This window comes from Phocoena sinus, chromosome 5 (genome assembly GCF_008692025.1).
Source record: "Phocoena sinus isolate mPhoSin1 chromosome 5, mPhoSin1.pri, whole genome shotgun sequence".
Lineage (NCBI taxonomy): Eukaryota > Metazoa > Chordata > Mammalia > Artiodactyla > Phocoenidae > Phocoena > Phocoena sinus.
Genome location: NC_045767.1, coordinates 116,356,933 through 116,381,830, shown reverse-complemented (window position 1 = coordinate 116,381,830; position 24,898 = coordinate 116,356,933). Strand labels below are relative to the sequence as shown.

At 38.2% G+C, this 24,898-nt stretch overlaps 1 pseudogene; it reads left to right on the top strand.

Moving 5' to 3' along the window:
• Nucleotides 1-16,053: 16,053 nt before the first annotated feature.
• LOC116754001 lies at nucleotides 16,054-17,829 on the top strand (annotated as a pseudogene).
• Nucleotides 17,830-24,898: the final 7,069 nt, after the last annotated feature.

Below are 24,898 nucleotides of genomic sequence, written 5' to 3'. Positions count from 1 at the left end.
ACACTTAAGTTATTTCCATGTCTTGACTGTTGTGAAGAATGCTATAGTAAACATGGAGGTGCAGATATATCTTTGAGATAGTGATTTCATTTCCTTTCGATATATACCCATCAGCAGGATTGCTGAATCATATTATAGTTGTATTTTTAATTTTTTGAGAACTCTCTATACTTTTCCAATAGTGGCGATACAAATTTACATTCCCACCAACAGTGCACCTGATTTCCTTTTCTACACATCCTTGTCAGCATTTATCGTTTGTCTTTTTGAGAATACTCATGCTAACAGATGTGAAATAGTATCTCGTTGTGGTTTTGATTTGCATTTCCCTGATGGTCAGTGATATAGAGCTCCTTTTCATGTACTTGTTGGCCATTTGTATGTCTTCTTTGGAAAAAATGTCTATTCACGTCTTTTGCCCATTTTTAAATTGAATTGTTTGGGTTTTTGCTGTTGAGTTCTGTATGTATTTTGGGTATTAACCCCTTATCAGATATATGGTTTGCAAATATTTTTACCCATTCCATTAATTGCCTTATCATTTCACTGATTGTTTCTTCTCCTGTGCAGAAGATTTTTAGTTTAATGTAGTAATGCTTGTTGATATTTGCTTTTGTTGCTTGTGTTTTGGGGTTCATATCCAAAAAAATCATTGCCAACACCTATGTCAATGAGCTATTTCTCTATATATTTGTCTAAAAGTTATATAAGTTCAGGACTCATGTTGAAGTCCTTAATTCATTTTGAGTTACATTTTGTGAGTGATGTAAAATGAGAGTGTAGTTTCATTCTTTGGCAAATGAATATCCAGTTCTCCCAATATCATTTACTGAAGAAACTATCATTTCCCCATTGGGTATTCTTGGCTCCCTAGTTGGCGGTATGCAAGAGTTTATTTCTGGGCTCTCAATCCTGCTCCATTGGTCTATGTGTCTGTTTTATACGAGTACCATACTGTGTTTATTACTATAAATTTCTGATATAATTTGAAATCTGGAAGTGTGATGCCTCCAGCTTTCTAAGGCTGCTTTGGCTGTTTGAAGTCTTTGTGATTCCATATGAAATCTGGGAGAGTTCCTTCTATTTCTCTGAAAAATGCCATCGGAATTTTGATAGAGATTGCACTGGATCTATAGATGGTTTAGGTACTGGAGCCATTTCGATAATATTAACTGTTTAGATCCATGAGCACAGGCTATCTTTCCGTTTACTTGTGTCTTCTTCCATTTCTTTCTTTTTTTTTTTTACATCTTTATTGGAGTATAATTGCTTTACAATGGTGTTAGTTTCTGCTTTATAACAAAGTGAATCATCTATACATATACATATATCCCCGTATCTCCTCCCTCTTGCATATCTCTCCCAACCTCCCTATCCAACCCCTCTAGGTGGTCACAAAGCATCAAGCTGAACTCCCTGTGCTATGTGGTTGCTTCCCACTAGTTATCTATTTTACATTTGGTAGTGTATATATGTACATGCCACTCTCTCACTTTGTCCCAGCTAACCCTTCCCGCTCCCCAAGTCCTCAAGTCCATTTTCTACATCTGTGTCTTTATTCCTGTCCTGCACCTAGGTTCTTCAGAACCTTTTCTTTTTTTTGTAGATTCCATATACATGTGTTGGCATATGGTACTTGTGTTTCTCTTTCTGACTTACTTTAGTCTTTTTTTTTTGCAGTACGTGGGCCTCTCACTGTTGTGGCCTCTCCCGTTGTGGAGCACAGGCTCCAGACGCGCAGGCTCAGTGGCCATGGCTCACGGGCCTAGCTCCTCCTCAGCATGTGGGATCTTCCCGGACCGGGGCACGAACCCATGTCCCTTGCATCGGCAGGCGGACTCTCAACCACTGCGCCAAGAGGGAAGCCCAGCTTTTAGTTTTATTGATGTTTGCTATAGTTTTCTTCATTTCTTTTTCATTTATTTCTGAGCTGATCTTTATGATTTCTTTCCTTCTGCTAACTTTGGGGGTTTTTTGTTCTTCTTTCTCTAATTGCTTTAGGTGTAAGGTTAGGTTGTTTATTTGAGATGTTTCTTGTTTCTTAAGGTAGGATTGTATTGCTATAAACTTCCCTCTTAGAACTGCTTTGTCTGCATCCCATAGGCTTTGGGTTGTCATGTTTTCATTGTCATTTGTTTCTAGGTATTTTTTGATTTCCTCTTTGATTTCTTCAGTGATCTCTTGGTTATTTAGTAGTGCATTATTTATCTTCCATGTGTTTGCATTTTTTACAGACTTTTTTCCTGTAATTCATATCTAGTCTCACAGCATTGTGGTTGGAAAAGATACTTGATAGGATTTCAATTTTCTTAAAATTACCAAGGCTTATTTGTGACCCAAGATATGATCCATCCTGGAGAATGTTCTATGAGCACTTGAGAAGAAAGTGTATTCTGTTGTTTTTGGATGGAACGTCCTATAAATATCAATTAAGTGCATCTTGTTTAATGTATCTTTTAAAGCTTGTGTTTCCTTATTTATTTCCTTATTTATTTTCATTTCTGTCCATTGGTGAAAGTGGGGTGTTAAAGTCCCCTACTATGGGAAGGGGAAGGGAAAGCTTACCTTGCTCTCTCATCTCTGTGTATTTCTCTGTCTTATCATTTTGCTTAACTTACTGTGTTTGGGGTCTCTTTTTCACAGGCTGCAAGTTCGTAGTTTCTGTTTTTTTTGGTGTCTGCCCTCAGTGGCTAAGGTTGGTTCAGTGGGTTGCGTAGGCTTCCTGGTGGAGGGGACTGGTGCCTGTGTTCTGGTGGATGAAGCTGGATCTTGTCTTTCTGGTGGGCAGGACTGCGTCCGGTGGTCTGTTTTGGGGTGTCTGTGATCTTATTATGATTTTAGGCAGCCTCTCTGCTATGGCTGGGGTTATTTTCCTGTCTTGCTAGTTGTTTGGCATAGGGTGTCCAGCACTGTAGCTTGCCGGTCGTTGCATGGAGCTGGCTGTTAGCATTGAGATGCAGATCTCTGAGAGAGCTTTCGCCATTTGATATTACGTGGAGCTGGGGGTCGCTGTTGCACCAATGTCCAGAACTTGGCTCTCCCACCTAAGAGGCACAGGCCTGACACCCGCCCAGAGCACCAAGACCCTGTCATCCACACAGCTCAGAAAAAGGGAGAAAAAAAATAAAGAAATAAAAAAATAAAATAAAGTTATTAAAATAAAAATACATAAAAATTATTAATAATAAAAAAAATTTTAAGTAATTTAAAAAAAAGTAAGAAAGAAAGAAGAGAGCAACCAAACCAAAAAACAAATCCACCAATGATAATAAGCACTAAAAACTATCCAAAAAAAAAAAAGACAGACAGAACCCTAGGCAAATGGTAAAAGCTACACAGACAAAATCACATGAAGAACCATACACATACACACTCACAAAAAGAGAAAAAGGAAACATACACACACACATATATATATATATATATATATATAAACAGGAAGAGAGCAACTAAATCAATAAATCTACCAATAATAATAAACTCTAAATACTAAACTAAGATAAACATAAAAACAGAAATAAATTAGATTCAGAAAGCAAACCCCAAGTCTAAAGTTGCTACCAAAGCCCACCACTTTGATTTTGGGATGATTCATTGTCTCTTCAGGTATTCCACAGATGCAGGGTACATCAAGTAGATTGTGGAGATTTAATCTGCTGCTCCTGAGGCTGCTGGGAGAGATTTCCTTTTCTCTTCTTTGTTTGCACAGCTCCTGGGGTTCAGCTTTGGATTTGGCCCCGCCTCTGCGTGTAGGTCACCTGAGGGCATCTGTTCTTCGCTCAGACAGGACACGGTTAAAGTAGCAGCTGATAAGCAGGCTGTGGCTCACTCAGGCGGGGGCGGGGGGGAGGTACGGATGCGGAACGCAGGGCGAGACTGTGGTGGTAGAGGCCGGCGTGACATTGCACCAGCCTGAGGTGCACTGTGCATTCTCCTGGGGAAGTTATCCCTGGATCACGGGACCCTGGCAATTGTGGACTGCACAGGCTCCCAGGAGGGGAGGCTTGTATAGTGAACTGTGCTTGCAAACAGGCTTCTTGGTGGCTGCAACAGCAGCCTTAGCATTTCATGCCCGTCTCTGGTGTCTGTGCTGATAGTCACACCTCGTGCCCATCTCTGGAGTTCGTTTAGGTGGTGCTCTGAAGCCCCTCTCCTCACGCACCCTGAAACAATGGTCTCTTGCTTCTTAGGCAGGTCCAGACTTTTTCCCGGACTCCCTCCTGGCTACCTGTGGTGCACTAGCCCCCTTCAGGCTGTCTTCACACAGCCAACCCCAGTCCTCTCCCTGGGGTCTGAACTCTGAAGCCGGCTCCCAGCCCCCACTCGCCCCGGCGGGTGAGCAGACAAGCCTCTCTGGCTGGTGAGTGCTGGTCGGCACCAATCCTCTGTGCGGGAATCTCTCCGCTTTGCCCTCTGCACCCCTGTTGCTGCACTCTCCTCCGTGGCTCTGAAGCTTCCCCTCCCCCAGCCCTGCCAGTGAAGGGCCTTCCTAGTGTGTGGAAACTTTTCCTCCTTCACAGCTCCCTCCCAGAGGTGCAGGTCCTGTCCCTATTCTTTTGTCTCTGTTTTTTCTTTTTTCTTTTGCCCTACCCAGGTACATGGGGGAGTTTCTTGCCTTTTGGGAAGTCTGAGGTCTTCTGCCAGCCTTCAGTAGGTGTTCTGTAGGAGTTGTTCCACATGCAGATGTATTGCTGATGTATTTGTGGGGAGGAAGGTGATCTCCACATCTTACTCCTCTGCCATCTTGATGGTCTCCCTGTGTCTTCTTCGATTTCTTTGATCAATGTCTTATAGTTTTTGGTGTATAGATCTTTCACTTCCCTGATTAAATTTATTCCTAAGTATGTTATTGTTTTTGATGCTGTCACAAATGGGATTGTTTTCTTTTTCAGATATTGCATTGCTAGAGTATAGAAGCACAGCTAAGTTTTGTATTTTGGTTTTGTATTCTGCAACTTTACTGAATTCATTTATTAGTTCTAAAAGTTTTTCAGTGGAGTCTTTAGGATTTTCTATATACAAGATGATGTCACCAGCAAACAGACAATTTTATTTCTTCCTTCCCAATATGGATACCTTTTAGTTCTTTTTTTGCCTAATTGCTCTGGCTAGTATTTCCAGTACTATATTGAATAGGAATGGTGACAGTGGTCATCCTTGTTCTGTTCCTCATCTTATAGGGAAATTTTTTTATCTCTCACCATTGAGTATGATGTTAGCTGTGATTTGTCATGTACAGCCTTTATTGATATATGTTCCTTCTTTTTTTTTTTTTTTGACTGAGCTGCATGGCTTGTGGGATCTTAGCTCCCCAATGAGGGATTGAACCTGGGCCCTCAGCAGTGAAAGCACAGAGTCCTAATCACTGGACCACCAGGGAATTCCCAAGATACGTTCCTTCTATACTGTTTTTTTGAGAGTTTTTATCATGAAAAAAATGAATTTTGTCAAATGCTCTTTCTGCATCTAATGAGGTGATCATATGACTTTTGTCTCTCATTCTATTAATGTGGTGTATTACATTTATTAATTTGTGTATGTTGAGCCATACTTCCATCCCAGGGCTAAAAACCATTTGATCACTGTGCGTGATCCCTTTATGGTGCTGTTACACTTGATTTGTTCTGATTTTGTTGAGAATTTTTGCACCCACAGTCATCAGAGATACTGTCCTGTAGTTTTCTTCTCTTGGCTTTGGCATCAGTGTAATGATGGCGTCATAAAATGAATTTTGGGAGTGTTCACTCCTCTTAAATTTTTTTGGAAGAGTTTGAGAAGGATTGGCATTAGTTCTTCTTTAAATGGTAGATTTCACCACTGAAGCCATCTTGTCCTGGGCTTTGACTGGGAAGTATTTGATTACTGATCCAATCTCCTTACGTGTCTGTTCAAATTTTCTATGTCTTCATGTTTCAGACTTGGTAGGTTGTACTTCTGTCATATTGTTCCATTTCCTATGTCTCACAGTTTTTTTGTCCCACATTTCCTGTATTACTGTCTTCTTTTGTGATTTGTTTTTTTGTAGTGAAGTGCTTAAATTCCTTTCTCATTTCCTTTTGTGTATATTCTCTACCTATTTTGTGGTTATCATAGGGATTACATTTAACATCCTAAAGTTACATTCTAATTTGATTTTGTATCAGCTTAACTTCAATAACATATAAAACTGTCCTCCTTTACACCTCCATCCTCACCCCTTTTGGTTTGTCACACAATTACTTCTTCATACATCATGTGCCCCAAAACATAAATTAATAATTCTTTTAAATAGTCTTTGAAATTTTGTAGAGAATATGTGGAATTACAAACCAAAGTTACAATAATACTAGCTCTTTTAATGTATTAGTCTCTTAAATCATGTAGAAAACAAAAAAAAATGGATTTACAAACTGTTGTTACAATAATACTAAATTTTCTAATTGCCCATATATTTACCTTTATTGCAATCACTATTTCTTCATATGGTTTTCAGTTACTGTCTTGAATCTTTCATTTGACCCTGCAGGACTCACTTGAGCATTTCTTGCAGGTAGGTCTGGTGGTGATAAACTCCCTCAGTGTTTGTTTTATTTATCTGAGAAAGTCTTAAATTATCCTCACTTTTGAGGAAGTTTTGCCAGATATAGGCTTCATGGTTGAAAGGTTTTTTTTTCTTTCAGCACTCTGGATATATCAGCCCACTGCCTTCTGGTCCCCCAAGTTTCTGATGAAAAATAATCTTATTGTGGATCCTTGTGACATGTTGCTTCTCTCTTGCTGCTTTCAAGGTTCTCTCATTGTCTTTGGCTTTTGAAAGTTTGATTATAATGTGTCTCAGCATAGGTCTCTTGAGTTCATCTTAAGTTCATGAATTCAAGTAAGTTCATCTTACTTCAAGCTCACTGAGCTTCTTAGATGTTTATATTCATGTCTTTCATCAAATTTGGGGAGTTTTCAGCCATTATTTCTTCAAATGTTTTCTCTGCCTCTTTCTTCTCCAACTGGATTCCCACAATGCATATGTTGATCCATTTGATCATGTCACACAGGTTCCTTAGGTTCTGCTCACTTTTAATGTTTTTCCTTCTATTCCTCAGTCTCAATAATTTCCATTATCCTATCTTCAGGTTTGCTGATTCTTCTTCCTGCTCAAATCTGCCTTTGAGTCCCTCTATTGAATTTTCATTTCAATAACTGTACTCTTCAGGTCCAGAATTTTTCTTTAGGTTTTCTATATTTTCATTGATTTTTCCGTTTTGTTCGTATGTCATTTTCTTGAGTTGAGCATCTTTAGGGCAGTTTTTTGTTTGTTTGTTTTTGCTATCAGGTGTTTTTCAGGGACAGTTTCTGTTCATTTTTTTTCCCCTTTGAATGGGTCACATTCTCCTGCTTCCTTGTATGCCTTTTGATTTTTTTTTGTTATTGTTGAAAACTAAATATTTTAATCTAATAATGTGGCAACTCTAAAAATCCAATTCTCCCCATTCCCCAGGGTTTGCTGTTTTGTTTTTGTGATTTTTGTTTTTTGTTTTTGTTTTCTTGATTGCTGTAGGTTGTCTCTATGCCAAGAATGAGTCTGAGGTGTAAACTTAAGGTCTTCCCAGGTCTTTTCTGAGCCTGCCCCTGAGCATGCATAGTCATTTTCTAACTTTCCCCGTATATACAGTTGTTTTTGAATGTCCTAGTTTTTAATGTCTGGCTTCCAAAAGGGTAAAAAGAGAGAAATGGATGGGAGAGAAAAAGGGTCAGTCCTTTAAATCTTCTGGAAGTCACTTGAGGGGGAGGGGCTTACAACAATGGGAGGTGTAACAACAATGACCACCCACCTCTTTTTCTGCATTTCTGCAATCAGATCTCAACATTTTGAGGACAGAGTCTTTTTGTTAACCCACTTTGGCTCCCGCAAGCTGTGTGCAAGGTTCTCCAGGAGCATGTGCACATCTGCCTGCCATGTGGCTGGGGGTGGGGAATAGGTATTTGCTCCTGTGCTAAGAGCTGAAATTGACCAAATTAACTACATTTACCATCCAATATTTCCCCTGGAAATTGCAAGACTTCAATAGACTCCAGAGTTCCAAAACAGTTACATCAGACATATTCTGCCAGCGCAATTGTTGTTTAGATGGAGAGACAGGTTCCTGGCACTTCCTATTCCACCATCTTCCCAGAATTCTCTATAATGTGTTTTCAACATTTAGTAACTTTATAGATTTTTTTCCCACAAAATGCCTCAAACAATAATATAAATTGTATTACAAATCTAACATTCATGTTAGATTTCACGTATATCATTTGAATTTTATTACTATGTATCTTTTGTACATTTATTTCTCTAACTCTTGAAAGTACACATTTAGGTACAAATATATTTACTATCTGGTTCTATATAATGATGCTGTTCCTATACATCAACAAATGGCCTTTGGTAATAATGCTTTGCTGATTGTATTAGTGATGTATTTTAATCATAACAGTTCTATTAAACAAACATAATCTCATGAGACAGATACTTCTGCCATGTAATGAAAAGATAGTTATTTGGCTATTTCATTATGGCACCATGGTATTTAAAAGTGATGTGAGCAATTTGAGGGTTTTTTTAAAAACTGTTTTTCAAAAGGTTATATTGCTTTTCTTTCTAGATTTGGTAGGGTAGGGTTGGCCTTTATTAGTTCCTGGGATAGCAAAGTATTTCAGTAGATGTATAACTGAAAAATAGTCACTGAAATAATGAGAGTGATTTTTCAGGGTAGAATATTATGAACCCATGAAGATACAAAAGTACCCAAGAGGAGGTAGTTCTCCCAGCAAGAATAATGATATCCAATTTTTCCTAAACAATATCATCTTTTTAAAATCTGATTAAAATGTGATTATAGGAAAATAATTTTGATGTTCAATTACTAAAATTAGATCATACTTTTGATCATATAAGTAATTAATAAAACCTTTTTATGACAATTTAAAAGCATATATGCCAAAGTGAACCACATAGTTAAGGCTAGCTTAGCTAGTAATTCTCACTGACGCTAACTAAGGCAGGACTCCTGAGTTATGAGAGTCAAATGAACATTCTTTTACATACAGTTTAAATAGTGTAAGGCATCTATTTTATGAAGTATTATTAAAATATTGTGAGTTACTAAAGGGCAAATAGATAAGATGATAAGATTGAGGAAAGGAACATGTCTGCCTTTTGAGGTAAAGCAATTGATTGATAATATAAGGATGTAATAGATGAAGCAAAATATCACAAAAGGTGAGAAAGGATGAAAGGTATGAGCATCAAAATTAAAAAGGAGAAAGACATTTTCTTCTCTGAGATTAGAAGGAAGATGGGAAATGTGTGTTAATATACAAAAACTTTTTTTTTTTTCCAGTGAAGAGAGAAATTAAGAGAGTTGATGTGATAGTCCTCAATCTTCCTAGTGGAGTTAGAATGAACAATGTTACCAAGGAGAGGCAGGGATAGGATGCTTGGGTTCTGGGGGGATATGAAATATTTAGAGATGAATATGAAACTTGTTTAACAACAGTAATGGCACCACTGAGGGTGGATAACATGAATTAGCAGTAAAATCAATTAGTCTGGTTTCCTGACTTACTCTTAATAATATTTCAGCAATTGGGGAACTGGAGTAAGAGAATTGAATTATAGTGCTGACCCAGCACTAGAATCCAACTATAAAAATTTAACTGAATTAGGTAATGCCTGTGGCCGGTGACTACTGATTAGTTGAAACTCTTTCCTTTCTGTAAGGAAGATCTTTTATTAATCTTACAAAAATCTACAGAGTTCAAGCTACTGTGGTATATATCATTGGTAAGAACCAAGAAACCTTAGAGTAGAACAAATGAATCATTTAAATAACTAGAATTTGCATCTGTTATGAGCTAAACTAGATAGATTGGTAATTTATCTTGGTGATCCATCACTCCCAGATGATTTGACCAGAGTCATAATATGGGACCTAATTATGAGATACATTAAGACAGAAAAATCTGGAGTTAGACAAATACAGTAGCACTGACTTTACTCTATAAATGCCATTAAAAGGGAACAGGCTTTCTTTAGCTTTGGGACAATAGACTTGTGGATTGCATTCAGTTACCATTAAAAGCTTAGGAAAAAATACCTTGTTATCATTTCACTTCAAACAAGCCAATAAACAGCCAAAAAACAATTTCTAGCTTTCCTACCAATACCACACTTCTTTTCATGGGCCTCTTTGTAATACAGAAACTCTGTAAATAGTACTTACATCTATATTATGAAGTCAAGAATAATAAATATATTTAATAATCCTTCACCTGTTTTCTTCAATGCTTTTATTAGACATTTTCTTCCCAATAAACTTACACAACTCCCCAGTTTTCTGAGTTTTCAAACCCAATCCAAGATCCAGACATAGAGAGTTGAGAAAGTATATACCCTCCATTCTCCTCATCCCCTAAAGAACTTTATCATAATTACAAATGACAATCCAAACTACAACCTTTTCCTTTTCTATTAAAAAAAAAAAAAAAGGAAAGAAGAAAAACAGGAAGGGAGGGAAGGAGGGGGCTGGTTTGAAGTGTCAGAGGATATGTTAAAAGATAAAAGTTTTTAGGCTGTTTTTTCTCAGCCTAAAAACTGTTAAAAAACAAAAATTCAACCAAATAAATTTGAAGATCTAATTGGTTTTATTAGGTAAGTCATGAATCAGGTAGCATCCCATCTAGCAATTGGAAGGGCCCTTCAAGGGGTTGTATAAAATGGAAGGTTTTTACAGGAAGAAGGGTGGGGCAAAGGAGCTATTAGCAAAAGAAAGGAAGGGATTATTTTAGGCTGGAGGACATCTTTTGGGGGAAAGGGAACTATAAGGGTTTTATCATGCAGATTGCCTCTCTTCCTCTGGGGGATGGAGAAGGCCCACAGTGGCAGATTACCTCTGGTCAAATTGGTGCTGACCAGAAAGTTCCAGACTGGTTGACTAAGATTAAGGGCAAAACTGTAATAAGGTTAGATATTAAATCTAGGTTTGGTATCATAAATGTTAGCACAAGTGACACCATTTTGGGCCTGTGATTTTTCTCTTTAACACCAGCAACGAGGGGAAAGAAGTATTTGTTGTGTGCCATTATTTGCGAGACATCTGATATACACTAGATTATTTAATCCATAGAACATCCCTGGCAATAAAGTGATATTCTCATTTTGCAGATGGGAAAGCCGAGGTCCAAGTATTTACCTCACCCAAGGCCACAACATAAAAGAGGGAGGTACAGTCAATCTACTTAGGTCTGTTTTGAAAAACAGTTAATATTTCTTCTTCACTAATCTGCAACTGAAAATAAAAAGCATACAACATATTAAAAACCAGAAAGATTATTTGGCCTGCTTTGTTACCAATTCTCTGGTTCTTTGTTTGCTACCACAACAGTCTACTTTTTAGAGCGAAAAGGGCCACTTCAAATAACATTCTAGATTGCTCTTCATGTGAAAATGCTTTATAACTAAAGCTGACTTAAGCACTGTCTTCCTAAAATGCAAATAATTTCTTCTACATTGAAGTCTATAAAAGACTCACATCTTGTTTCATCTAAGAAATAAAATTCCCTGGTGATACATCTTTGAGAAAGAGTATGTACAAAGCCTCAGAAGTAAGGCAATAAAACATTACTTGAAACATTTAATGATCTACATGTTGGCAATGTCCACATCATCTTAAGAAAATTCTTCAACATATATACAATAATATATATAACATTTTATATATATTTTTTCCAGTTACAGTAGAGGAAGCTAACATGCATAATCCCTAAAGACTTATGATACCACTAAAGAACTTATTTCCTGTCAAATTTCTCTTTAAAAATATTGATATATGCCAAATGAGCATATCCCCAAAAGGATTTTTACTAAAACCAAGATTCACTAATAATGATTAATAATTTATTAATAATTATTGAGTACTGGGAGACATTGTGCTGGGTGCTGGGCAAGGAACAGGAAGAAACAGAAACATAATGCCTAGCCTCAAAGAACTTAGTTCCTCAGGTAGAAGACAGACGTTCAAAAATTACAGAAAAAATAATTATAATTGTGATAGGTGTTAGAGAGTAATAGGATATTCTGAGGATATTTTATAGAATACTTGATCTATTGTGTGAAGTTAGGTAAAATCTCCCCTGAAGATAGGACATTTAAATTGAGATCTGAAAGAATGAGTTAGTGATACTCGAGGAAAGGGACCACAGCACGGAAGATCTACTATGATTAAACACACACACACACACATATGTGTATAGCACAAGGTTAAAGAGCTTATCTAAATAACTACAGAGGTTTTTTGCAACCAGAAGTTGTTATTTTATTTCTGTAAAACATTCCAAAACTAATGAGATAATTTCCAGAAAACTTTTAAGAAAGGAGATGCAACTTAAGCCAAGCACTGGGCTCTGTACCTTGCATATTTCATTTAATTTACTCTTTCAACAAAATTATGAGGTAGCTATTTGTGGGCCCTGGTTTTATTCCTTCTACAATTTGCCAAGCCAAAGTGTGTCTTGCACACTGACTGTCACAGTAGAAACTTTAAAAAGAACCTAAACAGTAAATGATAAAGTTCTCTGTCCTGCCTTCCATCTAAATCTTAAACCTGTACACAAACACTGCATAATTATCCATTCCAGCCCTCTCCCCTTCTTAGCAAACTTGAGTTTTCAGACTCTGTAAACACCCCAATCACATAACAAGTAAAACTGCAGCTATGCCATAGCCATCTACTTTCTTGCTCTCCACCTCATTCCTATTTACATCACCCTGTGATTACATGGCCCTCTCTGAGCCAGTCAAAGCCTTGGTTGTCCCTGACCAGAAAATTTTTCACCTCCCAACGTTAAAAAGTAGCAATGATAGTTGTGAATTCTTGTTATAAATAAGTGAAGAAGAGACACACAGATCTAGTCTTAGGGAGAAGATAAGTGAGTTGACCAAAATAAGAATTAGATAAAAATTAATAATCCCACACAGTGTTTTTTCCTGTAGCACATGTTGATTATTTTAGGCAGAACAGGAAAAACTGTTACAGTTTTTAATGTGCCTATAAATATTTATGTCCATTTTCTAGGTTTGGAATCTTCCCACCATTTCTTTATTTTGAATTCATGTTCAGCCAGTTATGCCTGTTTTGATCTTTTGGGATTTTTAAAACATCAAATTTCAAATTTTGTTTGAATGTAACAACAGGTAAAATGTCTATAAATCAACAAGATGATACTGATATTCCAACTCCCCACAGGCAAGAGGGCAGAAACTTACTGCCTAGATTTTGAGAAAGATCCTCTTATGATGATGAAAGTCTTTGAGATAGCAGCAATAATTGCTGTATGATGTAAACTGAAGGTAATGAATAGTAAACCTGATTATCTCCAAGGTCTTCAGATTCCTTCCTAACCCCAAAGACCACCCTGCACCCTTTACAAGGCAGACATTTGGCCAAGAGGCATTTCACTCATGACTAATCCAAGCCCAAGATTATCCTTGAATAGGCACTGAGGTTGCACATTTGTTTAATTATAGTTTCCTTTCTGAACTTAAAGCTTTTTTCAAAGACTTTCATCAAGATGAATCTCACTATGCACCTCATGCCTGTTGATTTTAGTTGCCACAAAAAGCCAAAGTTAACTCTCATCTTCAGGACTCTAATTCCTATAAGACTCTGAACATCTCCTTTGCTGACCCATTTCTTATCCCTGTCGGACACCTGAAAACTTTCCACTGGGCCCTCTGAGACTCAGTCATCAGCAAAATCACCTTCTCTAAACATTTCCTTCACTTTTTTGCTTTAAAACCTATCAGCCCTCTCCTCTGCAGCCCAAACTCCCAAACTCCACCACTATGAAGCCTGGAGGTGGAGAGGATGACATTCCCGCTCCCTGCAGTTCCTTCCAGACCACTCTTCTTCCCTCCTCCAAAAGCTGCCCATTTAAATTTTATGACATCAAAGACCCGCACGAACTCCCTCTCCCTGCTGCGGTTCTCAAACAATCCCCAGGCTAGTCTCCCTCCACCCCATTCCTTGGAGATTTTAGTTCTTAACTCCCTGACACTGTCTTAAACCGCATTCCTGTCATAATTCTCAGCGGGCTTCAGTGTCCACATAGACGATCTACCCAATACATTGTCACTCAGTGCCTTGACCTCCTCTCCTCCACTGATTTTTTATTCTCCACCTTACCTCAGCTACTTACTCGCATGGCCATACCTCAATCCTCCTCTTTCCCAATAACTACCGTCAGCCCTCCATATCTGTGGGGTTCCACATCCTCTAATTCAACCAGTCGTGGATTAAAAATATTCAGGAAAAAAAAAAATCCAGAAAGTTTCAAAAGGCAAAACTTGAATTTGCTGTGCACTGGCAACTATCTACACGGCATTTACATTGTATTTATATAGCATTTACAGTTGACCCTTGAACAACATGGACAGTGCAGGTCCTTACATGTGGGTAAAAATACTACAGTACTGCATGATCCACAGTTGGTTGAATCTGTGAACGTGGAACCGAGGATACAGAGGGCCGACTGTAAAGTTAAACACGGATTTTTCCACGGCACAAAGGGTCAGCGCCCCTAACTCCCACACTGCTCCAGGGTCAGCTGTACATTGTATTAGATATTATAAGCAATCTAGAGATGACTTAAAGTATATGGGAGGATGCGCATAGGATATATACAAATCCAATGCCATTTTATATAAGGGATTAAGCATCCATGGATTTTGGTATCCATGAGGGCACTGGGAAACAACCTCCTCAGATACCAAAGGACGGCTGTATTGCCTCTTGATCATCTCAGTTTGAGGTTATCTCATTTTGACTATCATCTCCTATTTTTCCAGCTCACCACCTCTACTTAGAATCTGGAAAATTCCAACAATCCTCTGACCCCACCAGAACCTACAGTTCATTGATCCTAACGTTTTTTTCTCGTCTCCCACCCCTCATATCATAACTTCTGTCCTTGTCCAGCTTAAATTGCACGCTCAATAATAATCACTCCTTTGCATACACTCTTCACTCTCCTGCCCTTTTCTTGTCTCCCTGTACATGGCTAAACCTCAACCCTGGTAATGTCCAACTCTCTGCCTATTCCATGGTTGTACTTGTGCATGTACACATGGCTGGAGGAAACAAATAAACAAACTGACTGGTTTCACTTATATTCGTGACCTCTAACTTCAATGGGCCCCTAATGCTGCCTGGAATCATACTGTATTTCCATTCTCCTCAACACTAAACAACTATTACATGGCTTTACCTCTCTCCTAAAACCTCCAACTCTTCTTTCAGTCTCACTCTCAACTGATGACCTTGCTTTCTATTTTACTGATAAAATAGAAACAATCAGATGAGAATTTCTGCAGACTCCCACAACGACATTCACCCACCTACCTGCAGCTGCTGTCTCTCCTGTTACTGAGTGAACTCGTTCATGCTCCTAGCAAAGGGAAACCCTTCCATTTGTGGAAGGGAAGATCCTTTCCCACCTACTCAAAGTCATTGTCTCAGCAATTCTTCCTTCTCTCTCCAGTATCAAAAATCTCCTTTCCTAGATTTTTTTGCCATTAATGAACAAACATGCTTTTTCTCTTTTCTTAAAATTTCGCTTTACCCTGCTCTGCGTTATAGCTACCACCCCATTTTTTCCCTTCTTGTTAGCAAACCTCCTTGAAAGAGTTGTTTATTCTTGCTGTCATCAATTTCTCTTCAGTCTCCTACAGGCTTTAACACTCACCACACCACTCCATCCAACTGCTTATCTTTACATTGTTAATTCCAGTAGCAATCCTCATCTTATTATAATATTTAGCAATATATAATGTAGCTAATTGTTTTCTTCTTGCAGGATACCAGGATACTTGGTTTTCTTTCCACCACACTAGTAGCTTCTTCATAGCCCCTTCTGTTGCTTCTTCATAACCTTCCAAATATCTTAATACTATAGAGCCCAACTTAGAGCTATTTCTCTTCTCCCATCTACACTAATTCCCTTAGTGATCTCAATCATCCACGAGTGGGCAAATTAGAAATGCTAGACCTGCCTCAGTTTAATATGGAGGAAGGGATTCAAAGGCTTAAGGAGATAGGAATGTTAGAGTGGATTTGTCATTTAAGACCTATGTATCCATATCGGAAGGGTACAGAAAACATATCTTTCACCACTACCGTGGGAAATAAACTTGTGAGAGGAGCCCCAACATCTCTGAAGAACTCTGTGATCGCTCTTCTTTATAGGCCAGGCCTTATAGCAGGGACTGCAGTCACTGAATTGGAAAACCTAAATGCAATGGGAGTGATTGAATCTCAGAGAGCAGGGATCAAGTGGCACTGCCAAAGGCAAGGTGCTCTGGTTACCATAATGGACAGCAGAGACATAGCAACCAGAAAAGTCTGACTTGCATAGACCTAAGTCACTGGCTAGTGGATCACGGTGTTCCTAGAAATGAAATAGATAGGAAGCCTACTAAATTCTTACTTGATCTGTATAAGCAGGAAAGTTCTAGGCCAAATGAAGACAAGTCTAACCTGAGTCATGAAAAGAAAGAGTCATGGTCCTTCATTTAGTTCCCAGACTTGAGCCAGTTTGTAGACCCAGAACCCCTTGGATGAACTGTCAAAAATTTATACTGTTAATCTTTCTCCCAGCCTTCCCCAAAGTAACCTACAGCTTTTTGCCAGGGTAACTGTGATTGGGCAAAAGGAAATACTCAGAGATTTGGGGGACTACTGGACTCTGACTCAGAACTGACACTAATTCCAGGAGATCAAAAACATCATTATGATCTACCAGTTAGGGCAGGAATGTATGGGGGTCAAGCGATCAATGGAATTTTAGCTCAAGTCTATCCCACAGGGAGTGAGCCCAGTGGGTCCCCTAACCCATTCTGTAGTTATTTCTCCAACACCAGAATTAATTATTGCAGCAGATATAATCAGCAACTAGCAGAATCCCCACAAAGGTTCCTTGACCTGTGTAGTGAGGGCTATTCAAGTGGAAAAGGCCAAGCGGAATCCATTAGAACTGCCTCTACCTAGGAAAACAGTAAACCAAAAGCACTACCACATTCCTGGAAAGACTGCAGAGATTAGTGTCACAATCAAGGACTTGAAAGATGCAGGAGTGGTGATTCCCACCACGTCCCCATTCAACTCACCTGTTTAACCTGTTCAGAAGACAGATGGATCTCGGAGAATGACCGTGGACTATCGTAAGCTTAACCAGGTGGAGACTCCAACTACAGTTACTCTACCAGATGTAGTTTCAGTACCTGAGCAAATTAACACATTCCTTGGTACCTGGTATGCAGCTACTGATCTGACAAATGCTTTTTCTCTATACCTATTGGTAGGACCACCAGAAGCAGTTTGTTTCCAGCTAGCAAGGCCAGCAGCAATACACCTTCACTTTCCTGTCTCAGGGGACTAAACTCTCCAATCCTAACTTAGGGGATCATAATTTAATTCACAAGTATCCTGATTGCCTTTCTCTTCCACAAGACATCACACTGCTCCATTACATTGATGACAGTATACGGATTGGACCTGGTGAGCAAAAGATGGACCTGGAATAGGAACTACTCTAGACTTAATGGTAAGACATTTGCATGCCACAGTGAGAAATAAATCTGCATCTGTGGCCTCATGGGGAGTTCCCTAAATCAGTTGACAGAGGAAGAGAAGACTCTGGACTGGTTTACAGATGATCTTCGACAATATGCAAGCACCACCCAAAAGTGGATGGCTATAGCACTACAGCCCCTTGTTCTGGGACATCCCTGAAGGACAGTAGTGAAGGAACTCCTCCCAGCAGGTGAACTTCAAGCAGTGAACTTGGGTGTTCACTTTCATTGGAAGGAGAAATGGCCAGACATATGATTACATACTGAATCACTTTTTCCCCAGCCACCCCTGTATTCACCCAATGTTCTCATGGACAAAGTGGTCATGGTGACAGGGATGGAGGTTATGCATGGGCTCAGCAACATGGACTTCCACTTACCAAGGCCTGGCTATGGCCACTGCTGAGTGCCCAACCTGTCAACAGCAGAGACCAACACCATGGCACGAGTTCCTTGGGTGGTAGCCAGCTACCTGGTGGCAGGTTGATTACACTGGACTCCTTCCATCATGGAAGGGGGAATATTTTGTTCTTACTGGAATAAACATTTACTCTGGATATAAATTTGTCTCCTCTGCACACAATGCTTTTGCCAAAACTACCATCCATGAACTTACAGAATACTTTATCCACCATCATAGTATTCTACACAGCATTGCTTCTGATCAAGGAACTCACTTCACAGCAAATGAAGTGAGGTAATGGACCCACGCTCATGAAATTCACTGATCTTACCATGTATCCCACTATCCTGAAGCAGATGGCTTCACAGAATGGTGGAATAGCCTTTTAAAGACTCAGTTACGGTGCCACTAGATGACTAGAACTTGCAGGACTGTAGCAAAGTTCTCCAGAATGCTGTATATGCTCTGAATCAGCATCCAATACATGGTGCTATTTCTCTCATAGCCAGGATTCACAGGTTCAGGAACCAAGGGATAGAAATGGGAGGGGTACCACTCGCTATTTCTCCTAGTGACCTTTTTTGCAAAATGTTTGCTCCCTGTTCCTGTGACCTTATGCTCTGCTGCTGTAGAAGTCTTAGTTTCAAAGAGAAGAATGCTTCCACCAGGAAACGTAACAATGATTCCATCCCACTCATAAAAAAAAAAAAAATAGAGACAGCAAAAAAATGTCACAGATGAAGGAGCAAGGTAAAAACCTACAAGACCAAATAAATGAAGAGGAAATAGGCAATCTACCCAAAAAGGAATTCAGATAATGACAGTAAAGATGATCCAGAATCTTGGAAATAGAATGGAGGTATGGATTGAGAAAATACAAGAAATGTTTAACAAAGATCTAGAAGAACAAACAGAGATGAACAACACAATAACTGAAATGAAACATAAACTAGAAGGAATCAATAACAGGATAATTGAGGCAGAAGGACGAATAAGTGAGCTGGAAGACAAAATGGTGGAAATAACTGCTGATGAGTAGAATAAAGAAAAAGGAATGAAAAGAATTGAAGACCACCTCAGAGACCTCTGGGACAACACTAAACACACCAACAATCAAACTATAGGGGTTCCAGAAGAAGAAGAGAAAAAGAAAGGGTCTGAGAAAATATCTGAAGAGATTAGAGTTGAAAACTTCCCTAACATGGGAAAGGAAATAGTCACCCAATTCCAGGAAGCAGAGAGAGTTCCAAACAGGATAAACCCTAGGAAAAACACACCAAGACATATATTAATCAAACTAACAAAAAATAATTCAAGGAAAAAATATTAAAAGCAGCAAGGGAAAAACAAAAAGTAACATACAAAGAAATCCCCATAAGGTTATCAGCTGATTTTTCAACGGAAACTCTGAAGGCCAGAAGGGAGTGGCAGGATACACTTAAAGTGATAAAAGAGAAAAACCTACAACCAAGATTATTCTATCCAGCAAGGATCTCATTCAGATTCAGTGGAGAAGTTAAAAGCTTTTCAGACAAGCAAAAGCTAAGAGAATTCAGCACCACCAAACCAGCTTCACAACAAATGCTAAAGAAACTTCTCTAAGCAGGAAACACAGGAGAAAAAAAGATTCACAAAAACAAACCAAAAACAATTAAGAAAATGGTAATAAGAACATACATATTGAATTTAATAACCTTGAATGTAAATGGATTAAATGCCCAAACCAAAAGACACAGACTGGCTGAATGGATACAAAAACAAGATCCATATATATGCTGTTTACAAGAGACCCACTTCAGACCTAGGGACACATAAGGACTGAAAGTGAAGGGATGGAAAAGATATTCCATGCAAATGGAAATCAAAAGAAAGTTGGAGTAGCAATACTTATATCACATAAAATAGACTTTAAAATAAAGACTGTTACAAGAGATAAGGAGGGACACTACATAGTGATCAAAGGATCAATCCAAGAAGAAGATATAACAATTATAAATGTTTATGCACCCAACACAGGAGCACCTCAATACGTATGGCAAATGCTAACAACCATGAAAGGAGAAATTGACAGTAACACAATAATAGTAGGGGACTTTAACACCCCACTTACACCAATGGACAGATCATCCAAACAGAAAATTAATAAGGAAACACAAGCTTTAAATGGCACAACAGACCAGGTAGATCTAATTGACATTTATAAAACTTCCACCCAAAAGTAGCAGAATATACTTTCTTCTCAAGTGCACGTGGAACATTCTCCAGGATAGATCACATCTTGGGTCACAAAACAAGCCTAAATAAATTTAAGAAAATTGAAATCACATCAAGCATCTTTCCTGACCACAATGCTATGAGACTGGAAATCAATTACAGGGAAAATATGGTAAAAATCACAAATACATGGAGGCTAAACAGTGCACTACTAAATAACCAAGAGATTACTGAAGGAATCAAAGAAGAAATAAAAAATACATTGAAACAAATGACAACAAAAACACAACGACCCAAAACCTATGGGACACAGCAAAAGCAGTTCTAAGATGGAAGTTCATAGCAATTCAATCTCACCTCAAGAAACAAGAAAAATCTCAAATAAATAATCTAACCCTACACTTAAAACAACTAGAGAAAGAACAAAGAAAACCCAAAGTCAGTAGAAGGAAAGAAAGCATAAAGATCAGAGCAGAAATAAATAAAATAGAAATGAAGAAAACGATAGCAAAGATCAATAAAACTAAAAGCTGGTTCTTTTGAAAAGATAAACAAAATTGATAAACCCTTAGCCAGACTCATCAAGAAAAAAAATGAGAGGACACAAATCAATAAAATTAGAAATGAAAAGGGAAAATCACAACTGACACTGCAGAAATACAAAGGATTATAAGAGATTACTACAAACAACTATATGCCAATAAAATGGACAACCATGAAGAAATGGACAAATTCTTGGAAAGGTACAACTTTCCAAGACTGAACCAGGAAGAATTAGAAAATACAAACAGACCTATCACACTTAATGAAATTGAAACTGTAATTAGAAATCTTCCAACAAACAAAACTCCAGGACCAGATGGCTTCACTGGTGAATTCTATCAAACATTTAGAGAAGAGCTAACACTGATCCTTCTCAAACTCTTCCAGAAAATTGCAGAGGGAGAAACACTCCCAAATTCATTCTACAAAGCCACCATCAGCCTGATAACAAAAACAGAAAAGGATACCACAAAAAAAGAAAATTATAGGCCAATATCACTGACGAACATAGATACAAAAATCCTGAAGAAAATGGTAGCAAACAGAATCCAACAGCACATTAAAAGGATCATACACCATGATCAAGTGGGATTTATCCCAGGGATGCAAGGGTTCTTCAATATACACAAATCAATCAATGTGATACATCACATTAACAAATTAAGGAATAAAAACCATATGATACTCTCAGTAGATGCAGAAAAAGCTTTTGACAAAATTCAACACTGATTTATGATAAAAAACTCTCCAGAAAATGGGCATAGAGGGAACCTACCTCAACATAATAAAGGCCATATATGACAAACCCACAGCAAGCATCATACTCAATGGTGAAAAACTGAAAGCATTTCCACAAATATCAGGAACAAAACAAGGATATCCACTCTCACAGCTCTTATTCAACATAGTTTTGGAAGTCCTAGTCACAGCAATCAGAGAAGAAAAAGAAATTAAAGGAATAAATATTGGAAAAGATGAAGTAAAACTGTCACCTTCTGCCAATGACATGATAATATACATAGAAAATCCTAAAGATGCCACCAGAAAACTACTAGAACTAATCATTGACTTTGGTAAGGTTGCAGGATACAAAATTAATGCACAGAAATCTCTGGCATTCATATACACCAACAACGAAAAATCAGAAAGAGAAATTAAGGAAATACTCTCATTTACCATTGCAACAAAAAGAATACAATACCTAGGAATAAACCTGCCTAAGGAGGTGAAAGATCTGTACTCAGAAAACTATAAAATACTGATGAAAGCAATCAACGATGACATAAACAGATAGAGAAATATATCATGTTCTTGGATTGGAAGAATCAATATTGTGAAAATGACTATATTACCCAAAGCAATCTACAGATTCAATGCAATCCCTATCAAACTACCAATGGCATTCTTCATAGAATTAGAACAAAAAATTTTACAATTCGTATGGAAACACAAAAGACCCCGAATAGCCAAAGCAATCTTCAAAAAGAAAAACAGAGTTGAAGGAATCAGACTCCCTGACTTCAAACTATACCACAAAGCTACAGTAATCAAGACAGTATGGTACTGACACAAAACCAGAAATATAGATCAATGGTACAAGATAGAATGCCCAGAGATAAACCCACACACATATGGGCACTTAATTTATGACAAAGGAGGCAAGAACATACAATGGAGAAAAGACAGCCTCTTCAACAAGTGGTGCTGGGAAAACTGGACAGCTACATGTAACAGAATGAAATTAGGACTCTACCTAACACCATAAACAAAAATAAACTCCAAATCATTGAAGACTTAAATGTAAGACCAGACACTATTAAACTCTTAGAGGAAAACATAGGACAAACACTCTTTGACATAAACCACAGCAAGATCTTTTTTGACCCACCTCCTAGAGTAATGGAAATAGAAATAAAACTAAACAAATGGGACCTAATGAAACTTAAAAGCTTTTGCACAACAAAGGAAACCATAAATAAGACAAAAAGACAACCCTCAGAATGGGAGAAAATATTTGCAAATGAAACAACAGACAAAGGATTAATCTCCAAAATATACAAACAGCTCATGGAGCTCAAAAACAAAAAAACAAACAATCCAGTTAAAAAATGGGTGGAAGCGCACATATGGACACTTTATCTTTGATAAAGGTGACAGGAATGTACAGTGGAGAAAGGACAGCCGCTTCAATAAGTGGTGCTGGGAAAACTGGACAGGTACATGTAAAAGTATGAGATTAGATCACTCCCTAACACCATACACAAAAATAAGCTCAAAATGGATTAAAGACCTAAATGTAAGGCCAGAAACTATCAAACTCTTAGAGGAAAACAAAGGCAGAACACTCTATGACATAAATCACAGCAAGATCCTTTCTGACCCACCTCCTAGAGTAATGGAAATAGAAATAAAACTAAACAAATGGGACCTAATGAAACTTCTAAGCTTTTGCACAGCAAAGGAAACCATAAACAAGACCAAAAGACAACCCTCAGAATGGGAGAAAATATTTGCAAATGAAGCAACTGACAAAGGATTAATCTCCAAAATTTACAAGTAGCTCATTCAGCTCAATAACAAAAAACAAACAACCCAATCCAAAAATGGGCAGAAGACCTAAACAGACATTTCTCCAAAGAAGATATACAGACTGCCAACAAACACATGAAAGAATGCTCAACATCGTTAATCATTAGAGAAATGCAAATCAAAACTACAATGAGATATCATCTCACACCAGTCAGAATGGCCATCATCAAAAAATCTAGAAACAATAAATGCTGGAGAGGGTGTGGAGAAAAGGGAACACTCTTGCACTGCTGGTGGGAATGTGAATTGGTTCAGCCACTATGGAGAACAGTATGGAGGTTCCTTAAAATACTACAAATAGAACCACCATATGACCCAGCAATCCCACTACTGGGCATATACCCTGAGAAAACCAAAATTCAAAAAGAGTCATGTACCAAAATGTTCATTGCAGCTCTATTTACAATAGCCCGGAGATGGAAACAACCTAAGTGCCCATCATCGGATGAATGGATAAAGAAGATGTGGCACATGTATACAATGGAATATTACTCAGCCATAAAAAGAAACGAAATTGAGCTATTTGTAATGAGGTGGATAGACCTAGAGTCTGTCATACAGAGTGAAGTAAGTCAGAAAGAAAAAGACAAATACCGTATGCTAACACATATATATGGAATTTAAGAAAAAAAAATGTCATGAAGAACCTAGGGGTTTAAGACAGGAATAAAGACACAGACCTACTGGAGAATGGACTTGAGGATATGGGGAGGGGGAAGGATGAGCTGTGACAGGGCAAGAGAGAGGCATGGACATATATACACTAACAAACGTAAGGTAGATAGCTAGTGGGAAGCAGCCGCATGGCACAGGGATATCTGCTGGGTGCTTTGTGACCGCCTGGAGGGGTGGGATAGAGAGAGTGGGAGGGAGGGAGATGCAAGAGGGAAGAGATATGGGAACATATGTATAACTGATTCACTTTGTTATAAAGCAGAAACTAACACACCATTGTAAAGCAATTATACCCCAATAAAGATGTTAAAAAAAAATTAAAAATGGGTGGAAGACCTAAATAGACATTTCACCAAGGAAGACATACAGATGGTAAAGAGGCACACGAAAAGATGCTCAATATCACTAATCATTAGAGAAATGCAAATCAAAACTACAATGAGGTATCACCTCAGGCCGGTCAGAATGGCTATCATCAAAAAATCTAAAAACAATAAATGCTGGAGAGGGTGTGGAGAAAAGGGAACCCTCTTGCACTGTTGGTGGGAATGTAAATTGATACAGCCACTATGGAGAACAGTATGGAAGTTCCTTAAAAAACTAAAAATAGGACTACCATATGACCCAGCAATCCCACTACTGGGCATACACCCTGAGAAAACCGTAATTCAAAAAGAGACATGTACCACAATGTTCATTGCAGCACTATTTACAATAGCCAGGACATGGAACAAACCTAAATGTCCATCAACAGGTGAATGGATAAAGATGTAGCACATATATACAATGGAATATTACTCAGCCATAAGGAGAAACGAAATTGAGTTATT